Below are 20,967 nucleotides of genomic sequence, written 5' to 3' on the forward strand. Positions count from 1 at the left end.
GTGATAGGGAGATTTAGTATTTTTGCACGTTTTGGCATTTGATCAGTCCATCCTTGCTTAGCGTCAACTGATCTGATGAGTCTAAGTACTTAAAATATTCTCAGTGTGTGGAGAGATGTATCACAAAACACTAGTGGCTGGAATCTGATCTGCTTATTGGTCATATAACTCTTCTGTGCTCTTGTTCTAAGGTATAGATGCTTTTCTTTAAATATAATCTTAAAGGCAAAAGAAAAAAAAGGATGAGTCATAGATTGAGTATCAGTACAGTTCAGTTCAGTCACTCAGTAGTGTCTGATTCTTTGTGACCCCATGGACTGCAGCATGCCAGACCTCCCTGTCCATCAACCACTCCTGGAGTTTACTCAAACTCATGTCCATTGAGTCAGTGATGCCATTCAACAATCTCATCCTCTGTCGTCCCCTTCTCCTCTCACCTTGAATCTTTCCCAGCATCAGGGTCTTTCCCAATGAGTCAGTTCTTCACTTCAGGTGGCCAAAGTATTGGAGTTTCAGCATCAATCCTTCCAATGAATATTTAGGACTGATTTCCTTTAGAATTGACTGGTTGGATCTCCTTGCTGTCCAAGGAACTCTCAAGAGTCTTCTCCAACACCACAGTTCAAATGAATCAACTATTCAGCACTCAGCTCTCTTTATAGTCCAACTCTCACATCCATACATGACTGCTGGAAAAACCATAGCTTTGACTAGATGGACCTTTGTTGTCAAAGTAATTTCTCTGCATTTTAATATGCTGTCTAGGTTGGTCATAGCTTTTCTTCCAAGGGGCAAGTGTCTTTTAATCTCATGGCTGCAGTCACCATCTGCAGTGATTTGAGAGCCCCCCAAAATAAAATCTGTCATTGTTTCCATTGTTTCCCTATCTATTTGCCATGAAGTGATGGGACCGGATGCCATGATCTTCGTTTTCTGAATGTTGAGCTTTAAGCCAAATTTTTCACTCTCCTCTTTCACTTTCATCAAGAGGCTCTTTAGTTATTCTTCACTTTCTACCATAAGGGTGGTGTCATCTGCATATCTGAGGTTATTGATATTTCCCCTGGCAATCTTGATTCTAGCTTTTGCGTATACTTAGTTTGAGTATAGAAGGTATAAACTAAAATATTTCAAGTGTAAGAGTCAGGCAATGAAAAGTTTCACCCTCTTTCTGAAGAATGAGAAAGCAAATTTTCACTGGCAGCTTCAGCTTATGAAGGAAGATAAATAGGAAATCATTGAAAGGCACATGTTCTAATCACATCCCACTCATTTTTGCCAGAGTGGAGTGATCATACTTCTGTTCTCAAGATGGTTAATCTTTTCTGCCAGAGAAATGTAAGAAAATGCACCTTAGAGATTTCTGAAAACCAGAATAAATCTACCAGCTTTTCTCTATGGACTAAAGCAATGATACTAGATTTAATATAAATTATTTATTACCAGATCAAAACAATACAAGTCTATGATGATGGTTGAGGGTGTTCTTCTAGCCTAAATTTTTTCTCATGTGAATTATTACTAGTCAGTCTGTAGTCAAAGGTTTCCCTGGTGGCACAGAGGTTAAAGCGTCTGCCTCCAATGTGTGAGACCTGGGTTCGATCCCTGGGTCGGGAAGATCCCCTGGAAATGGAAATGGCAACCCACTCCAGTATTCTTGCCCGGAGAATCCCATGGATGGAGGAGCCTGGTAGGCTACAGTCCATGGGGTCGCAAAGAGTCAGACAGGACTGAGCAACTTCACTTTCTTTCTTCTTTCTTTTTGTATTCAAAAGATGTCCCAGACCTGAACTAGTCCAGTTAGCTCAGTATCCTTGATTCAAGTTGCCAAGATTTTGTTCATAAGATAGTCCTGACCCTTTACTTCACATTTTGTTGCTCTCAAGTTTACTTTTTATGTTGTTGTTTTTTAGTCACTAAGTTGTGTCTGATTCTTTGCAACCCTATGGACTGTAGCCCTGCCAGGCTCCACTGTCTATGGAAATTTTCCAGGTTAGAATACTGAAGTGAGTTGCCATTTCCTTCTTCAGGATATCTTCCAGGCCCAAGAATCAAATTTGTGTCTCTTGTGTCTCCTGCATTGACAGCCAGGTTCTTTACCAGTGAGCAACCTGGAAATTCCTTATACATTATTACCTTTCATTAGTTGCCTGGCAGGAGACAGAGGTTTGATCCAGAAAAGGAGTCAAATGGATGGTTATGTGCTAATTAATTGGTCAGTGGAAAGAATTTCCTTGAGGCTTACATCTCATTCACAAATATGAAGTGATATATGTGTATATATTGACATATGCATATACCTATATGTATATGTCTTCCCAGATGGTGCTAGTGGTAAAGAACCCACTTACCAATGCAAGAAACATAAGAAACATGGGTTCGGTCCCTAGGTTGGGACGATCCTCTGTAGAAGGGAATAGCAACCCACTCCAGTATTCTTACCCAGAGAATCCCATGGAAAGAGGAGCCTTCTGGGTTGCAATCCATAGGGTCACACCAAGTTGGACACAACTCAATATACAGACACACATATACTTTTGAGTGTGGATTGTATTGTTTAACCAAAGCATCTATGAAGACACAGAGGCAGCAGTGTCTAGACCTGCCTGAGATAGCCTCATGGTGGATTTTACACTTGATTCTGAAAAGAAAAATTAACAGGTGAAGATCTCTGATTATTATTCCAGGAAATGAAAATAATGTGTCTGGGCATTACATGGAAAAACATTGTACGAACAGGGAACACTTGGAATATAGCATAGGGAATATAGGATAGAATGGTTAGGGTCGGTCCTAAGATGGCAGAGGTATAGGACGGGGAGACCACTCTCTCCTCCACAAATTCATCAAAGAACATTTGAACACTGAGTAAATTCCACAAAACAGTTTCTGAATGCTGGCAGAGGACATCTGGCACCCATAAAAGCAGCCCATTGTCTTTGAAAGAAGGTAGGAAAAAATATAAAAAATAAAAAGAGAGACAAAAGAGGTAGGGACAGAGATCCATCCTGGGAAGGGAGTCTGAAAAAAGAGAGGTTTCCAAACACCAGGAAACACTCTCACTGGCAAGTCTGTGGAGAGCTTTGGAACCTCAGAGGGCAACATAACTGGGAGGAAAAATAAATAAATAATTAAAGCCCACAGATTACGTGCCCAATGGTAACTCCCAGTGGCGAAGCAGTCCTGACGCCCACATCCGCCACTAGCAAGCAGGGGCTGGTCAGGGAGGCCTGGGCTGCATTGCTTAGAGTAAGGACTGGGCCTGAATGACCCAAGGGCAATCTGAGGAAACTAACTTGAGATAGCAACCCAGACTATGGGATAGCTATCAAGCGAAAAGCCCTAACCCAAGACACCACCAGGCCCGCTCATAGAACAAAGGACTGAGCAGAGCTAGCTGGCTGCAGACTGGCCCATCCCCCACCAGAGACAGGCAGGCAAGGGCAGCCAAGCTGGAAGGGGGCAATCGTGGCCCCAGAGAGGCATCATCTACCAAATTGCAAGCAGGCTTCATTGTTAACCAAGACTTCTTGGGATTCTGGATGGTCAACATCTGATGGGAGGGTCACAGCCAGAGATCAGCTCCCCAGAAGAGACACACGGCATACCCGAGAAGGTGTGCCAGTTGTACACCCAGAAAATCAAGTGGCAGGGATGGAGAAGGTGATAAGTCACAGCGATTGCGCTCACCAAGTACTTGGTCGCCTGAGCTGCTCGGACCTGGGAAGGGCACAAAACGCAGGCCCAACCAAGTCTGCACCTTTGTGGAGTACCCAAGTACCTGAACCTGAGCAGCTTAGACCTGGGAAGTGCATACAACCCAGGGCTGGCCTCAGACAGTTCCCAGCAGAGCAACCTAGAGCCTAAGCAGTGTAGACAGGGAAAGCACACAAGCCATGATGGGGGCAAACGCAGTGTGGCCAAGACACTGTGAGCACATGCCAGTGTTATTTGTTTGCAGTGTTCCTCCCTCCACACAGCACGACTGAACAAGTGAGCCTAAAAGTGTGTCCACCACCACCCCCTTGTGTCAGGGTGGAAATTAGACACTGAAGAGACCAGCAAAAAGAAGAAGCTAAAACAAACAGAGAGAACCGTCATGGAAGTGACAGGTATAATAGATTAAAACCCCGTATTTAGCACCGACTACATAGAAAGGGGGCTATAGATCTTGAGAAGTATAGGCCGGATCAAGGAACTATCTGAAAATGAACTGACCCCACACTGTCCACAACAACACCAGAGAAAGTCCTAGATATATTTTAACTATTACCATTCTTTAAATTAAAAAAAAAAAAATATATATATATATTAAGTCCTCTATTACTCCTTTAATTTTCATTTTTATAACCTACTATTACTTTGCAAAAAAAAACCAACCCTATTTTTTAAAGCAAACTTCATATATATATATATATATTATAATTTTTGTGATTTTGATTTTTTTCTTTAATATTGTATTTGAGAATCAAACCTCTACTCTAGATTTTTAATCTTTGCTTTTTGGTATTTCTTATCAATTTTGTATCTTTAAGAACCCAATCTTCAGTATCCATTTTTACTTGGGAGTGAGATTACTGGCTTCACTGCTCTCTCCCCCTTTGGACTCTCCTTTTTCTATATCAGATCACCTCTATCTCCTCCCTCCCCCTTCTATTCTCTACCCAGCACTGTGAATCTCTTTGTGTGTTCCAGACTGTGGAGAACACTTAGGGAACTGATTAATGGCAGGATCTATTTCTCTCTTTTTGATTCCCCCCTTTATCTTCCTGGCCACTTCTGTCTCCTTCCTCCCTCTTCTCTTCTCTGTATAACTCCGAGGACATCTCTGAGCAGTCCAGACTGTAGAGAGCAGATAGGGAAGTGATTACTGGCTAGCTTGCTCTCCTCTTTCAATTCCCCCTCTTCTCCTCCAGAAGTAACTTTGTGAACTTCTCTGGGTGTCCCTCACTGTGGAGAAACTTTTCATCTTTAAACTAGATGTTTTATCGGTGCTGTATAGATGGAGAAGTCTTGAGGCTACTGTAAGAATAAAACTGAAAACCAGAAGGCAGAAGGCTTAAGTCAAAATCCTGAGAACACCAGAGAACTCCTGACTCCAGGGAACATTAATTGATAGGAGCTAATCATATGCCTCCATACCTATACTGAAACAAAAAACCACACAGGGGCCAATAAGTTCCAGAGCAAGACATACCACACAAATTCTTCAGCAACACAGGAATATAGCCCTGAGCTTCAATATACAGGCTGCCCAAAGTCACACCAAACCCATTGATATCTCATAACTCATTACTGGACACTTCATTGTGCTCCAGAGAGAAGAAATCCAGATCCACCCACCAAAACACAGACACAAGCTTCCCTAACCAGGAAACCTTGACAAGCCACCCATCCAACCCCACCCACAGTGGGGAAACTCAACAATAAAGATAATTTCACTAACAGCCAGAATATGAAAATGTCACCCCAAACATAGCAATATAAACAAGATGAAGAGACAGAGAAATACCCAGCAGGTAAAGAAACAAGATAAATGCCCACCAAACTGAACAAAAGAGGAAGAGATAGGGAATCTACCTGATAAAGAATTCCAAATAATGATAGTGAAAATGATCCAAAATCTTGAAAACAAAATGCAGTTACAGATAAATAGCTGGAGACAAGGATTGAGAAGATGCAAGAAAGGGTTAACAAGGACGTAGAAGAAATTAAAAAAAAAGTCAATATATAATGAATAATGCAATAAATGAAATTAAAAACACTCTGGAGGCAACAAATAGTAGAATAACAGAGGCATAAGATAGGATTAGTGAGGTAGAAGATAGAATGGTAGAAATAAATGAAACAGTAAGAAAAAAGAAAAAAGAATTAAAAGAAATGAGAACAATCTAAGAGACCTCTGGGACAATGTTAAATGCCCCAACATTCGAATCATAGGAGTCCCAGAAGAAGAAGACAAAAAGAAAGACCATGAGAAAATACTTGAGGATATAATAGTTGAAAACTTCCCTAAAATGGGGAAGGAAATAATCACCCAAGTCCAAGAAACCCAGAGAATCCCAAATGGGATAAACCCAAGGTGAAACACCCCAAGACACATATTAATCAAATTAACAAAGATCAAACACACAGACAAAATATTAAAAGCAGCAAGGGAAAAACAACAAATAACACACAGAGTATTCCCATAAGGATAACAGCTGATCTTTCAATAGAAACTCTTCAGGCCAGGAGGGAGTGGCAGGATATCCTTAAAGTGATGAAAATAATAATAATAATAATAACCTATGGTCCAGATTACTGTACCCAGCAAGGATCTCATTGTAATATGAAGGAGAAATCAAAAGCTTTATAGACAAGCAAAAGCTGAGAGAATTCAGCACCACCAAACCAGCTCTCCAACAAACACCAAAGGATCTTCTCTAGACAGGAAACACAGAAAGGGTGTATAAACTTTAACTCAAAACAATAAAGTAAATGGCAATGGGATAATACTTATCAATAATTACATTAAACGTAAATGGGTTGAATGCCCCAACCAAAAGACAAAGACTGGCTGAATGGATACAAAAACAAGACCGCTATATATGTTGTCTACAAGAAACCCACCTCTAAACAAGGGACACGTACAAACTGAAGGTGAAGGGCTGGAAAAAGATATTCTATGCAAATAGAGGCCAAAAGAAAGCAGGAGTAGCAATACTCATATCATATAAAATAGACTTTATAACAAAGGCTATGAAAAGAGACAAAGAAGGACACTACATAATGATCAAAGGATCAATCCAAAAAGAATATATAACAACTATAAATACATATGCACCCAACATAGGAGCACCACAATATGAAGACAAATGCTAACAAGTATGAAAGGGGAAATTAACAATAGGACAATAAGAGTGGGAGACTTTAATATCCCATTCACACCTATGGATAGATCAACTAAACAGAAAATTAACAAGGAAACACAAACTTTAAATGATACAATAGACCAGTTAGACCTAATTGATATCTATAGGACATTTCAGCCCAAACCAATGAATTTCAGCTTTTTCTCAAGCTCACACGGAACCTTCTCAAGGATAGATCACATCCTGGGCCACAAATCTAGCCTTGGTAAATTCAAAAAATTGAAATCATTCCAAGCATCTTTTCTGACCATAATGCAGTAAGATTAGATGTCAATTACAGGAGAAAAGCTATTAAAAATTCCAACATATGGAGGCTGAACAATACGCTGCTGAATAACCAACAAATCACAGAAGAAATAAAAAAGAAATAAAAATATGCATAGAAAGGAATGAAAATGAAAACACAACAACCCAAAACCGGTGGGACACTGTAAAAGCAGTGCTAAGGGGAAGGTTCATAGCAATACAGGCATACCTCAGGAAATAAGAAAAAAGTCAAATAAATAACCTAACTCTACACCTAAAGCAACTAGAAAAGTAAGAAATGAAGAAACCTAGGGTTAATAGAAGAAAATAAATCTTAAAAATTAGGGCAGAAATAAAAGCAAAATAAAGAGACCATAGCAAAAATCAACAAAGCTGAAAGCTGGTTCTTTGAGAGGATAAATAAAATTGACAAACCATTAGCTAGAATCATCAAGAAACAAAGAGGGAAAATCAAATCAATAGAATTAGAAATGAAAATGGAGAAATCACAACAGACAACACAGAAATACAAAGGATCATAAGAGACTACTATCAGCAATTAAATGCCAATAAAATGTACAACTTGGAAGAAATGGACAAATTCTTAGAAAAGTAAAACTTTCCAAAACTGAGCCAGGAAGAAATAGAAAATCTTAACAGACCCATCACAAGCACAGAAATTGAAACTGTAATCAGAAATCTTCCAGCAAACAAAAGCGCAGGTCCAGACGGCTTCACAGCTGAATTCTACCAAAAATTTAGAGAAGAGCTAACACCTATCCTACTCAAACTCTTCCAGAAAATTTCAGAGGAAGGAAAACTTCCAAACCCATTCTAAGAGGCCACCATCACCCTAATACCAAGACCTGACAAAGATGCCACAAAAAAAGGAAAACTACAGACCAATGTCACTGGTGAACATTGATGCAAAAATCCTTAACAAAATTATAACAAGCAGAATCCAACAACACATTAAAAAGATCATGCATCATGAGCAAGTGGGCTTTATCCCAGGGATGCAAGGATTCTTCGATATCCGCAAATCAATCAATGTACTACAACATATTAAGAAAATTATCTCAAAAGATGCAGAGAAAGCCTTTGACAAAATTCAACATCCATTTATGATTAGAAAAAACCCTCCAGAAAGCAGGATTAGAAGGAACATAACTTAACATAATAAAAGCTATATGTGACAAATGCACAGCAAACATTACCCTCAATGGTGAAAAACTGAAAGCATTTCCCCTAAAGTCAGGAACAAGACAAGGGTGGCCACTTTCACCACTACTGTTCAACACAGTTTTGGAAGTTTTGGCCACAGCAATCAGAGCAGAAAAATAAATAAAAGGAATACAAATTGGAAAAGAAGAAGTAAAACACTCACTGTTTGCAGATGACATGATCCTCTACATAGAAAACCCTAAAGACTCCACCAGAAAATTACTAGAGCTAATCAATAAATATAGTAAAGTTGCAGGATTAAAATCAACACCCAGAAATCCCTTGCATTCCTATACACTAACAATGAGAAAACAGAAATTAAGGAAACAATTCAATTCACTATTGTAACGAAAAGAATAAAATACTTAGGAATATATCTACCTAAAGAAACAAAAGACCTATATATAGAAAACTATAAAACACTGATGAAAGAAATCAAATGGACACTAATAGATGGAGAAATATACTGGACCAGAAGAATCAATATAGTGAAGATGAGTATACTACCCAAAGCAATCTATAGATTCAAAGCAGTCCCTATCAAGCTACCAACGGTATTTTGCATAGATCTGGAAGAAATAATATCACAATTTGTATGGAAATACAAAAAACCTCGAATAGCCAATGCAATCTTGAGAAAGAAGAATGGAACTGGAGGAATCAACCTGCCTGACTTAAGGATCTACTACAAAGCCACAGTTATCAAGTCAGTATGCTACTGCCACAAAAACAGAAATATAGATCAATGGAACAAAATAGAAAGCCCAAAGATAAATCCACTCACCTATGGACACCTTATCTTTGACAAAGGAGGCAAGAATATACAGTGGAGAAAAGACACTCTCTTTAACAAGTGGTGCTGGGAAAACTGGTCAACCACTTGTAAAAGAATGAAACCAGAACACATTCTAACACCATACACCAAAATAAACTTAAAATGGATTAAAGATCTAAATGTACCACCAGGAACTATAACACTCTTAGAGGAGAACAAAGGCAAAACACTCTCTGACACAAATCACAGCAGGATTCTCTATGACCCCCCTCCCAGAGTAATGGAAATAAAAGCAAAAATAAATAAATGTGACCTAATTAAAAGCTTCTGCACAACAAAGGAAACTATAAGCAAGGTGAAAAGACAGTCTTCAGATGGGAGAAAATAATAGCAAATGAAGCAACTGACAAAGAATTATCTCAAAAATATACAAGCAACTCCTGCAGCTTAATTCCAGAAAAACAAACGACCCAAGCAAAAAATGGGCCAAAGAACTAAATAGACATTTCTCCAAAGAAGACATACAGATGACTAACAAACACAGGAAAAGATGCTCAACATCACTCATTATCAGAGAAATGCAAATCAAAACCACAATGAGGTACCATTTTAACGCCAGTCAGAATGGCTGCTATCCAAAAGTCTACAAGCAATAAATGCTGGAAAGGGTGTGGAGAAAACGGAATCTTCTTACACTGTTCGTGGGGATGCAAACTAGTACAGCTACTGTGGAGAACACTGTGGAGATTCCTTAAAAAACTGGAAATAGAACTGCCATACGACCCAGCAATCCCACTGCTGGGCATACACAACCAGGAAACCAGAATTTAAGGAGACACGTGTACCCCAATGTTCATCGCAGCACTGTTTATAATAGCCAGGACGTGGGAGCAACCTAGATGTCCATCAGCAGATGAATGGATAAGAAAGCTGTGGTACATATACACAATGAAGTATTACTCAGCCATTAAAAAGAATACATTTGAATCAGTTATAATGAGGTGGATGAAACTGGAGCCTGTTATACAGAGTGAGGTAAACCAGAAAGAAAAACACCAATACAGTATACTAACACATATATATGGAATTTAGAAAGATGGTAATGATAACCCTATATGTGAGACAGCAAAAGAGACACAGATGTACAGAACAGTCTTTTGGACTCTGTGGGAGAGGGTGAGGGTGGGATGATTTTGGAGAACGGCACTGAAACATGTATATTATCATATGTGAAACAAATCACCAGTCCAGGTTTGATGCATGAGACAGGGTGCTTGGGGCTGGTGCACTGGGATGACCCAGAGGAATGGGATGGGGAGGGAGGTCAAGGGGTGTTCAGTATGGGGAACACATGTACAACCATGACAGATTCATGTCAATATATGGCAAAACAAATACAATATTGTAAAGTAATTAGCCACCAATAAAATATATAAGTTTATATTAAAAAAATGATGGAATGGCTAAAACTAAGACTGGAATGAGTGGTGGGTACTAATTATAAAATAACTGATGAGTTCTGTTGTTGCATTAAAAATGCATCTTGTCAGTGATATAGGAGTTTAATGGAATAAGTAGTATAAAGGTTAGTATACAGGTTATGGAACAGAGATGGAGAGGACATAGGCAATAAGGCATGTTAGGAAACTATTACAATTGTCACAAAGAAAAATAATAAAAAATATTATACTGAGTTAAAGGGGGGATGTAGGAAACTTTTATGGTGATGAAGAAGTATTTCAAGTTGTAAATTTGCTTAAATAAACCACAGACCACCAATCCATGACTGTGTCACTGTAAGCTTTTCTCTTCTACTGCTTCATTTTATCCTTGCTTGGGAGCCTTTTTCTCCTGAGCTTTGGTTTTCTTCCCCCCCCCCCTTTTTTTTAGGTAAATCAAATTGATTTCCCTCCATTCTATTGAAAAGATAAAAAAGTTGAGGCGTTTTAGGTGAAATAACAGAATGAAACCCAGAAATTGGTCCCCTGTTCCCAAGGCAGTCCTTGTGGCATTCCTGGAAGAAATGAATTCTCACACATCCAGTTAGAAAACCACTGGATTAGATAATTGCTAAGGTCCTTCCATCTCTATTATGCTGTTATTCCCTGAAGATATGATTACTCTAGTGATTGATTTCTATTTTTACACATGGTGAATATTCCCAGAAATAATGTCACTCACTAACTACGAATTATGGTAACTTACAAAAGTGGGTGAAAAAAGGCAATATACAGTCATTTCCTTTTTACATTTCTGATTGCACTCTATTATGATTTGTCAGTGAAAACAGTCCAAGTTGAAACTACAGCTGAGTTGTTTTACTGATTATAGATTCTAACGGTTTAGTCAAGTAAGGATTAAATGACCACTATGTGGTTTAATGGGCTTCCCTGGTGGCTCAGACAGTAAAACGTCTGCCTGCAATGCGGAAGACCTGGGTTCGATCCCTGGGTTGGGAAGATCCCCTGGAGAAGGAAATGGCAACCCACTCCAGTACTCTTGCCTGGAAAATCCCATTGACTGAAGAACCTGGTGGGCTACAGTCCATGTGGTCACAAAGAGTCAGACACGAGTAACTTCACTTTCATGTGGTTTAATAGGCAAACTGTATGTAAAAGAGAGAGAGAGAGAGAGAAAAGCATAGTTTACAGAGCCATTCTTTCAGGTAATTATTATGTATTGAGATCCATTATTTATTAAAGTTTTTCCTAATTTTTGTCTAAACAAAGCTATGTCATTATCAAAGACAAGGCTTGCTGTTCTATTCTCAGAGCAAAATGATAAACTTTTTCAAGTGATAAGGATATAAGTATAGGAATCCCACACACAGTCCAAGTTCTTCCACTTGAATTTGTTTAACATGACATTTGGCTCATCCTAATTTTGATATTTCCATTGCTTTTAAAGTGCAAGCTATGTAGAAGTTTCTTTACTGGGATTTTTTTTAATAACTCAAAATATGAAAGTGTTAAAGGTTTATAAAGAAGAAATGAATCAGAATAACTCCATATCATAAATTTAACATCTGTTCCTATTTCAGAAAATATGTTTTACACATAGTTTAAGCAAAATAATGAAAGCAAGCAAAAAGAAATACAAAGTTTAATGTACGTAATCATTTTGTTGAACAAATAGGATGCACAGAAAATGATGAGAAAAGAACCTGATATTTTTCTATCACTCTCCATTTATTTTATTCTGCAAGATGAAATTTTCTTTATCGTTCTAGAAGAAAACTAGGATGGATTCTATATTCTTCTGATTATTTTCAGATGATAAAAGAGACTTTTTAGGCACTTCTATTCATAAAGACAAACAGTTCAGTAATTAACATGTGTTTCTTTTTTCTCATTTGTTGTTTTCAACTCCTCTGTTGACACCTAGATACTTGGAGGTATACCTCAGTGCTTTCTACTGAGGTCTTCTCATCCCCTTAGGAACCAAGCTATTTTGAAGAGTTCTGTGACAACCCATGCTAGTTTTGTAGTGTTCATAGCTCTTATCTGGTACATGGGGTATATGTTCTAAGCATTCTTTTCTCTGGAAACCATGGAGTATGGGAACAATTAGAACCCAGCCTCCTCTTCTTCTTTCATAGCCAGTTCATTTATAAAGCATTCAGATTCTTTAGGCTTCCCTGGTAACAGAGATGATAAAGAATCTGCCCACAATGTGGGACACCTGAGCTCTATTCCTGGGTTGGGAAGATTCCATGGAGAAGGAAGTGGCAATCCACTCCAGTATTCTTGCCTGGGAAATCCCATGGACAGAGGAACCTAGCGGGCTACAGTCCATGGGGTCCCAAAGAGTCAGATACTAGTGAGAGACTTTCACTTCACTTCACATTCTTTAGTTATATTAGTTCAGAGGAAGACTAGTTCACTACATCTTTTAAGTTCAAGGAAACATGGGGATGTGCCACCTAGATCCCTGTTAAATTGCCCCAGGAACCAATATATTTTTCATTTGCTCTTTCATTTCTCTCAACTTCATAGAGCCACTTTTACCAATGAGTCCCCTCCCTAAACAGCCTGCATAAGCTATAGATATAAAAATGAAGCTATTTTGAGGCCCTGTAGGACACCTCTGACAGGCCTAACTGTTTCAGAGTTCTTGATGGGACTGACCGAGGGTTTGCAGAGCCTTCATTTCAGGATAACTTCTTCCTAATCCTGCTTTATTCCCTTTCTTTTCCTTGAGACTTATCCCTAACAAATATCCTGCCTGCTAAATTCCATCAGGGCATCTATTGGCAAGCAACAAACCCGAAGACATTCTGTGCAATAGTTTCACATTCATTTTGGATTTTAGCATCTATTGTTTTGAGGATCCAGCTAAAATTCATTGATAATAAAATGCTTTTCACTACTGTCACGTGTGTGTACACACATTTATAAGTATGTATTATATTACTGAAATGTTCAAAAATTCTGAGCATTCATTTCTTGGACAGAACATAATAAAATTTATCCTACCAAGTCTCAAATTTATCTGACTGCTGAGTTAGTCGGAGAAGGTGATGGCACCCCACTCCAGTACTCTTGCCTGGAAAATCCCATGGACAGAGGAGCCTGGTGGGCTGCCGTCTATGGAGTCGCACAGAGTCAGACACGACTGAAGCGACTTAGCAATGTAAGTGTGTAATTATGTCTTACAAATTAGTAATTTACCAACAGCTAATAACAAATCTATACTTAAAGTTATCCCATTGGGAAGACCAGTTTTGGGGTTATTTGGTTGCACCACACAGAATTTCCCTGACCAGTAAGCAAACTGGTGCTCTCTTCAGTAGAAGCACAGAGTCTTAACCCCTGGACCACTAGGGAAGTTCTAAGCAGACAGTTTGAATATAGACTGTGAAATAGAGGTTATTGCAAAAACTAACTTGGGATTGTGAAATATATAAATGATCATGTTGTGACCAGTTTTAGAAGTTTAGATCTATATTTTATATATTGTATTCATATATATATTATATTCATAATACATATATGGATGAATATATTATATTCATATATATATGATATTAATAATGCATATATGAATGAATATATTATATTCATATATATTATATTCATATATATTATATTCATAACACTATATGAATGAATATATTATATTCATATATATTATATTCATAATACATATATGAATGAATATATTATATTCATATATATATTATATTCATAATATATAAAATATAGATCTAAACTTCTAAAACTGGTCACAACATGATCATTTATATATTTCACAATCCCAAGTTAGTTTTTGCAATAACCTCTATTTCACAGTCTATATTCAAACTGTCTCCTTAGAACTTCCCTAGTGGTCCCGGGGTAAAGACTCTGTGCTTCTACTGAAGAGAGCACCAGTTTACTTACTGGTCAGGGAAATTCTGTGTGGTGCAACCAAATAACCCCAAAACTGGTCTTCCCAATGGGATAACTTTAAGTATAGATTTGTTATTAGCTGTTGGTAAATTACTAATTTGTGAGAGATAATTACACACTTACATTGCTAAGTTGCTTCAGTCGTGTCTGACTCTGTGCGACCCACTAGCTTAGGACTGCAAGGAGATCCAACCAGTCCATTCTGAAGGAGATCAGCCCTGGGATTTCTTTGGAAGGAATGATGCTAAAGCTGAAACTCCAGTACTTTGGCCACCTCATGCGAAGAGTTGACTCATTGGAAAAGACTCTGATGCTGGGAGGGATTGGGGGCAGGAGGAGAAGGGGACGACAGAGGATGAGATGGCTGGATGGCATCACTGACTCGATGGACGTGAGTCTGAGTGAACTCCAGGAGTTGGTGATGGACAGGGAGGCCTGGCATGCTGCGATTCATGGGGTCACAAAGAGTCGGACGACTGAGCGACTGATCTGATCTGATCTTATCTGATTCTTGCAAAGATAGACTCTCAGTGTTCAGTAAACTGATAATAAGATTCTTACAGGGAGAGACTAAGTAGGCTCCCAAGTTCTAATTCTGGATATTTGTTTCTGTAAGTCTAAACTGAGGTCTGGGGATAATTAGTTCTCACAAGTACATAAGTGATTCTTATATATTCATTTAGGAAACAGTGTATGGATAATAAGAGAATCCCTCCCCTTCTCCAAAACCTCTTTTCTGCTATCTAGTTCCATAAGGATCAGTTCATTCAGCTGCACAGGTCAGGAAACTCAATACTATTATCCATAGTGGCTATACAAATTTACATTCCCACCAACAGTGTAGGAGGGTTCCCTTTTCTCCACATCCTCTCCAGCATTTATTATTTGTAGATTTTTTGATGATGGCAACTCTGTTGTGAGGGTTAGGGTTAACCTCTTTATAGTTTAGATTTATATTTCTCTAGTAATTAGTGATGTTGAGTGCCTTTTCATGTGCCTTTTGGCCATCTGTACTCTGTCTTGTTTTGTCATAGGTTTCCTTCCAAGGAGCAAGCATCTTTTAATTTCATGGCTGCGTTCACTGTCAGCAATGACTTCGGAGCCCAAGAAAATAAAACCTGTCACTGCTTCCACTTTTCCCCCTTCTATTTACCATTAAGTGATGGAACCAGATGCCATGATCTTCCTTTTTTGAATGTTGAGTTTTAAGCCAGCTTTTTCACTCTCCTCTTTCATTCTCATCAAGAGGCTCTTTAGTTCTTCTCTACTTTACTCAGGGCATACTTAATAAACATTTTACAATAAATAATAAAGAAGCAAAACAAAATATGTTTAATTTACCTTATTTATTTAATTTATGTAAAACCAAAAATATTATTCTAGCATACATACAGACACACATCTTCATTATCATATGTTATGAAGTGTTAATAAGCTTCTTACTTAATAAGAGTTGATCTTTAAAGCTAAAAGGAATAAGGAATATTAGATAAATGATTAGTCTTAACCAGTCAATAACTGTATTTTTTCATAATTTATGCCTGAATGTATAATTATAAGAGCTTCATTGAGCTCTCCCCAATCCAACTTTTTCAAAAAGATTTTGGAAGGAACAAAAGGCCATCTAATCAAGGGACTGCATGGAGACAAAAAAGTGTTGGAGGGTAAGACTTGGCAAACTCAAAGGTGGATGTTTGAATTAATGAACTACTTGTACCGATGAGGGTGAGTGCTCTATCTCACTGCACTGACTCTAAATATGAAAAGCATTGAGCCCAATACGTTGATTAGATTTTGAAGAATATTAGAATCAGTTATTGGAACTGAGTCATTTTATATAGTACCTCCAATTATGTTTCAACAAATTTTTCTAATTTGCATTTGTATTTCTGGGTGTTTGACTATTGTTGGGTATTTTTGTGCCTACTCTAGAGTGATAATTATTCCCATCACAAAGAGCAGCACTTTAATCAAGATTTTGTTACAGGCTCAGTGCTGCAATTCTTTCATTAAAACTGCTAAGTAAAGTTGTCAATACTTGCTTATCAACAAGGATTTTAAAGATGCCGGTTTTCACTTAGGAAAAGTTTTTCATTGTGAATAATCAACACTTTCTCAGAATTAAAATATCTGTACATATGAGTACATTAAAATAATATTGTTACAATTTCAATATTCCAAAATAATGAGCTGGGACCCCTAGAAATTCTAAAAGAAAAAAAAAGAAAAAAAAAAAAGAAAGAAAGAAAGGAAAAAGTAATTTATCAAGCTGTCTCATAGACCTGACTTTGTCACTTAGGCAATTCAAACCATCTTGTGGAGTTGAAATGCTCCAAGACTATGGAACTAAATAAAACCCAAATCAGTGAGTAAGTGACCCATACTTAGGAGAAAGCAGGTAGATAATAAAAAAGATTTTATGGAAGCATTTTGAGTATAAAAAATATCTAAAAGAAATTCACTTATTAATTTTGCAATAAGTAACTATGTAGAAAATACTATGAGGATAAACTATTATTTTTTCAACAATATTTATACCTCTCTGCTGCTAGTTGCTGGGTAAACAATGGATAAAACACAGTCCTTTTCTTTGATGTCACCATTTCAATTTATGGTGTAATTATTATACCTCAGAAACTATAAATAGTTTCTTATTATTGCAGTATAAAGAGGAAAGGATAGTGACAAGGACTCAGTTCAGTTCAGTTGCTCAGTTGTGTCCGACTTTTTGAGACCCCATGAATCGCAGCACGCCAGGCCTCCCTGTCCGTCACCAACTCCCTGAGTTCACTCAGACTCACGTCCATCAAGTCGGTGATGCCATCCAGCCATCTCATCCTCTGTCATCCCCTTTTCCTCCTACCCCCAATCCCTCCTAGCATCAGAGTCTTCTCCAGTGAGTCAACTCTTCGCATGAGGTGGCCAAAGTACTGGAGTTTCAGCTTTAGCATCATTCCTTCCAAAGAACACCCAGGGCTAATCTCCTTTAGAATGGACTGGTTGGATCTCCTTGCAGTCCAAGGGACAAGGACTGGGACTGCATAAATGAGCAAGAACTCTATAATGAAAGATTTTGTATAGAATGAAACAATCTTGATGTGCATCTTGATACTTCTAAAAATGATGCACCCTTGCTCATTTAAAAAATATCATGATTAAGAGATATTTAGATTTGGGATCAAAAAGGGATATTCATTTTGAATTAGTCACTAGCAGAGACAGGGATTAGTGTAATATTTTAATTAAAGAAAACAGTTTATTATGTGTTTACTATAATATATAATATGAAGTCTACTCTTACATAGTCATAAATAACAAATTTATACATACATGAGTGTAGTATATAATATAAATCATAAGAAAATCAATAAAATGTAAAAATAAATAGTCAAAATCAAAATAAATAAAAATGTCACATGGAAATCCAGTCTTTATTTAAAAAATAAATGATTTAAAAGAGAAATGGATGCTACAAAAGTTGTAAAAATAAAGACTGGATTAGAGAATTCTTAATGTTCACTTTGTAACAACATAAAATCCAATAATAAAATCAATTTAATATAAAGAATGAAGAACTAAACTGTAGAAGTGGGAAAAGTCTTAGTAAGTAGCTAGAAAATATTCTGCAAAGGTTCTTCTGATGCCAGTTTTCTTGTATATGACATATGTGTGTCATGATGGTAAAGGAAGTATCATTCTGAACCTAAGGAACAGTTGATAAAAATTTTTGTCTATCAGTTCCTGTAAAAAAAAAAAAAGCATAGAATGAATAATATCAAATCAATTTATAGAATAAATAAAATATCTAGAAGGGAATCATAGTAAAAAGAGTGATGGAGAATTGAAGTTTAACTGTAGAAATAGAGTTGATTGCACTGAAGATCTATATTATTACAAAACAAAATATTTAGCAGAGGCATGACAACAAATTCATTAAATATAGAAGATTTGTGTAATTTTTGAATGCTTATGTATAACTGGATGATTAAAATGAACAGGACAACAAATACTAGAATCAGCATGATGCTGAAGATGCTTCTAAGAAAACTGTGCCACATCAAATATCATGTGCACACTGTCTTCTATAGCAACCCGTGTTAGCTCAAACACAGCATGCTGGTGCAGAAGCAGTAGCACACGCCCAGGGGAACTGTGGAGATCATAGTGTGGAAATATGGAGAAGTGAAAGAGTGCTTCACAGTGATTAAGATGAACAGCTGTACCTCTGTCAACAGAATGAGAATCAGTTGATTTGGCTGACATACCTCTTTCCTTTCTGTTAGTCCCCAGTTCCCATGTATTCTTCCTAGTTAAAGGAATATTAACTTTGAGAAAAAAGTTACACTTTCTTCATGATAAGTATTCATCTCTTGTTAAAACATCCATAATGAAAACAATTTAAGACAAGTTCAATAACAAGACATTTTCTTTAGATTGTAAATATTCCCAGGTGTTCTGATTTTCTTCCAGATATACTTTAGCTTTTTCCAAAAGGGAAAGATCTATAAAGGCACAATTCCAATTCCAATTCCTTGTACAATTCACAAAAAGGGCACAGTTCCAAAAGGGAGAGAGCCAAAAGGACACAACAGCGCAGGAAAAGGCTGTATAGTTTTAGGTCAGATCACCATGCCTAGAAACAATTTAATGTCTTTAATTAACTTACTCTTATTTGATGCCTCCAATTAATTTCCTGTATGTTCAATGTAGATACTTCTTGTATAAGTTTTCAGTCTTATATTTTTAGTAAAAGACATTGTACTTAACTTAGTTATTGTTCAACTCACAAAGAAAAGTATAATTATTAATTAAAAATTTGTTGAGGCAGACTGAATGAAGCATGGAATTAGAATTAAGAAACTAAAATTTAGTTTAGACACAGTCTGTAACTTTTTCACCCTAGTTGAGGTATGTCTATTCTTTAAGGTTGAGAAGCATCATAGCATAGAGGTTAAGAGTAGAGAGACTCAGAAATTCTCTGGTGGTTCAGTGGTTAAGACTGTGTGCTTTTACTGCAGAGGCTCCAACTCTGATCAGGGAACTGAGATCCCACAAGCTGTAGGATGTGGGCAAAAATAGATGCTTAAAGCTTCAAGTTAAACTGTGTATTTATACACTTTCCCCATAGCTAAATTGTCAAAGAAATTTGCAAAAATTACTTATTCTCTTTGAGCTTCAACTTTTTTATGTATGTAAACTTGAATTAATAGTAATAATTATGTTATAGAGTTTGGGGAAGTGATCTGTATATGTTAAGATCACTAGGGTACGTACCTCCACAATTTGTTAAGAGAGACAGATCAGTTTCTTCAGAGAAGTTGTTCTTGAAAGTTTTCCCATAAGCATCTGTTCAATGTTAACTGTTTTTATTACTGCGATAAAAACAACAATATTTGAGAACTCCTCAGAGTAGTAAGCGATATTATGGCTGCAATATAGGGAAGACATACATGAAATTTCATCACAGTTTCAAAAGATGATATGCTTTTATTATTGTTGGATAAGGAACTACCCAAATTTAGTGGTATAAAAAGTTTCATAATTCCCATGGATTCTGTGGGTCAGGAGTTCTGACAGGGCATGGCAGGCATGGCTTGTTTGGTGCCATAATGCCTGGGCTTTAGCTGGGATGATCTGATAGACTGAGGGTGACCAACTGAGGCCACTCTGCTACTATTATTTTGCAACACGGTGTCTTGATCTTTTTGTGTAAAACAGCACATTTTTCTTTTTATTATTATTAAGTTCACAGTTTCTGTCTACTTGGAATTTAAAGATGGAACTATACCTGAAAAGATTCAGATGGCTAAGGAGTAGAAGAATTATACCTGAAGGAGCCACTTCTAAGGTGTCTATGTCATTCACATGTCGGGAACCAGGTCTGGAATGACTGTAGAGTGGGGTCAGCTGAGACTGCAACCCAAAGAGCCAACAGATTGCTTCATCATTGGCTTGTACTTCTAGATCATGGTGGTTGTTTTAGAGGGAGAGTATGTGAGAGAGTTGATGGAGAGAGAGTATCCCAAGATTACCAAGTGGATTTGGCAGTCAGATAGTGTGTCTCCTGCTGTACTCTATATGTCAAACAGTCACAGAATAACCCAGATTCGAGGAGATGGCCCATACACTCCACATCTCAATGGGAGAGTGTCCAAAATTTCAGGGGAAATGTTTTAAAATGACCACAAAATTTGATACAAAATATGAAGAACCATTTTTTTGTTCTTCCTATGTCTGAGACTTTATGCATAATTGCTTCTTAAATTTATAGTCAATTTTGAACACTCAAGTTTATAAATAATTTTAATCTCCATCTAGCCTTAAATTCTTCTCATATTAAATTTCTAAACATGATGAAAACATCAATATTTTAAAAAATCAGATTATTCTCTGGACCTTATTTTTTATTTTTTTTTTT

Source organism: Bison bison, unplaced genomic scaffold, assembly GCF_000754665.1.
Source record: "Bison bison bison isolate TAMUID 2011002044 unplaced genomic scaffold, Bison_UMD1.0 scf7180017864358, whole genome shotgun sequence".
NCBI classification, from domain to species: Eukaryota; Metazoa; Chordata; class Mammalia; order Artiodactyla; family Bovidae; genus Bison; species Bison bison.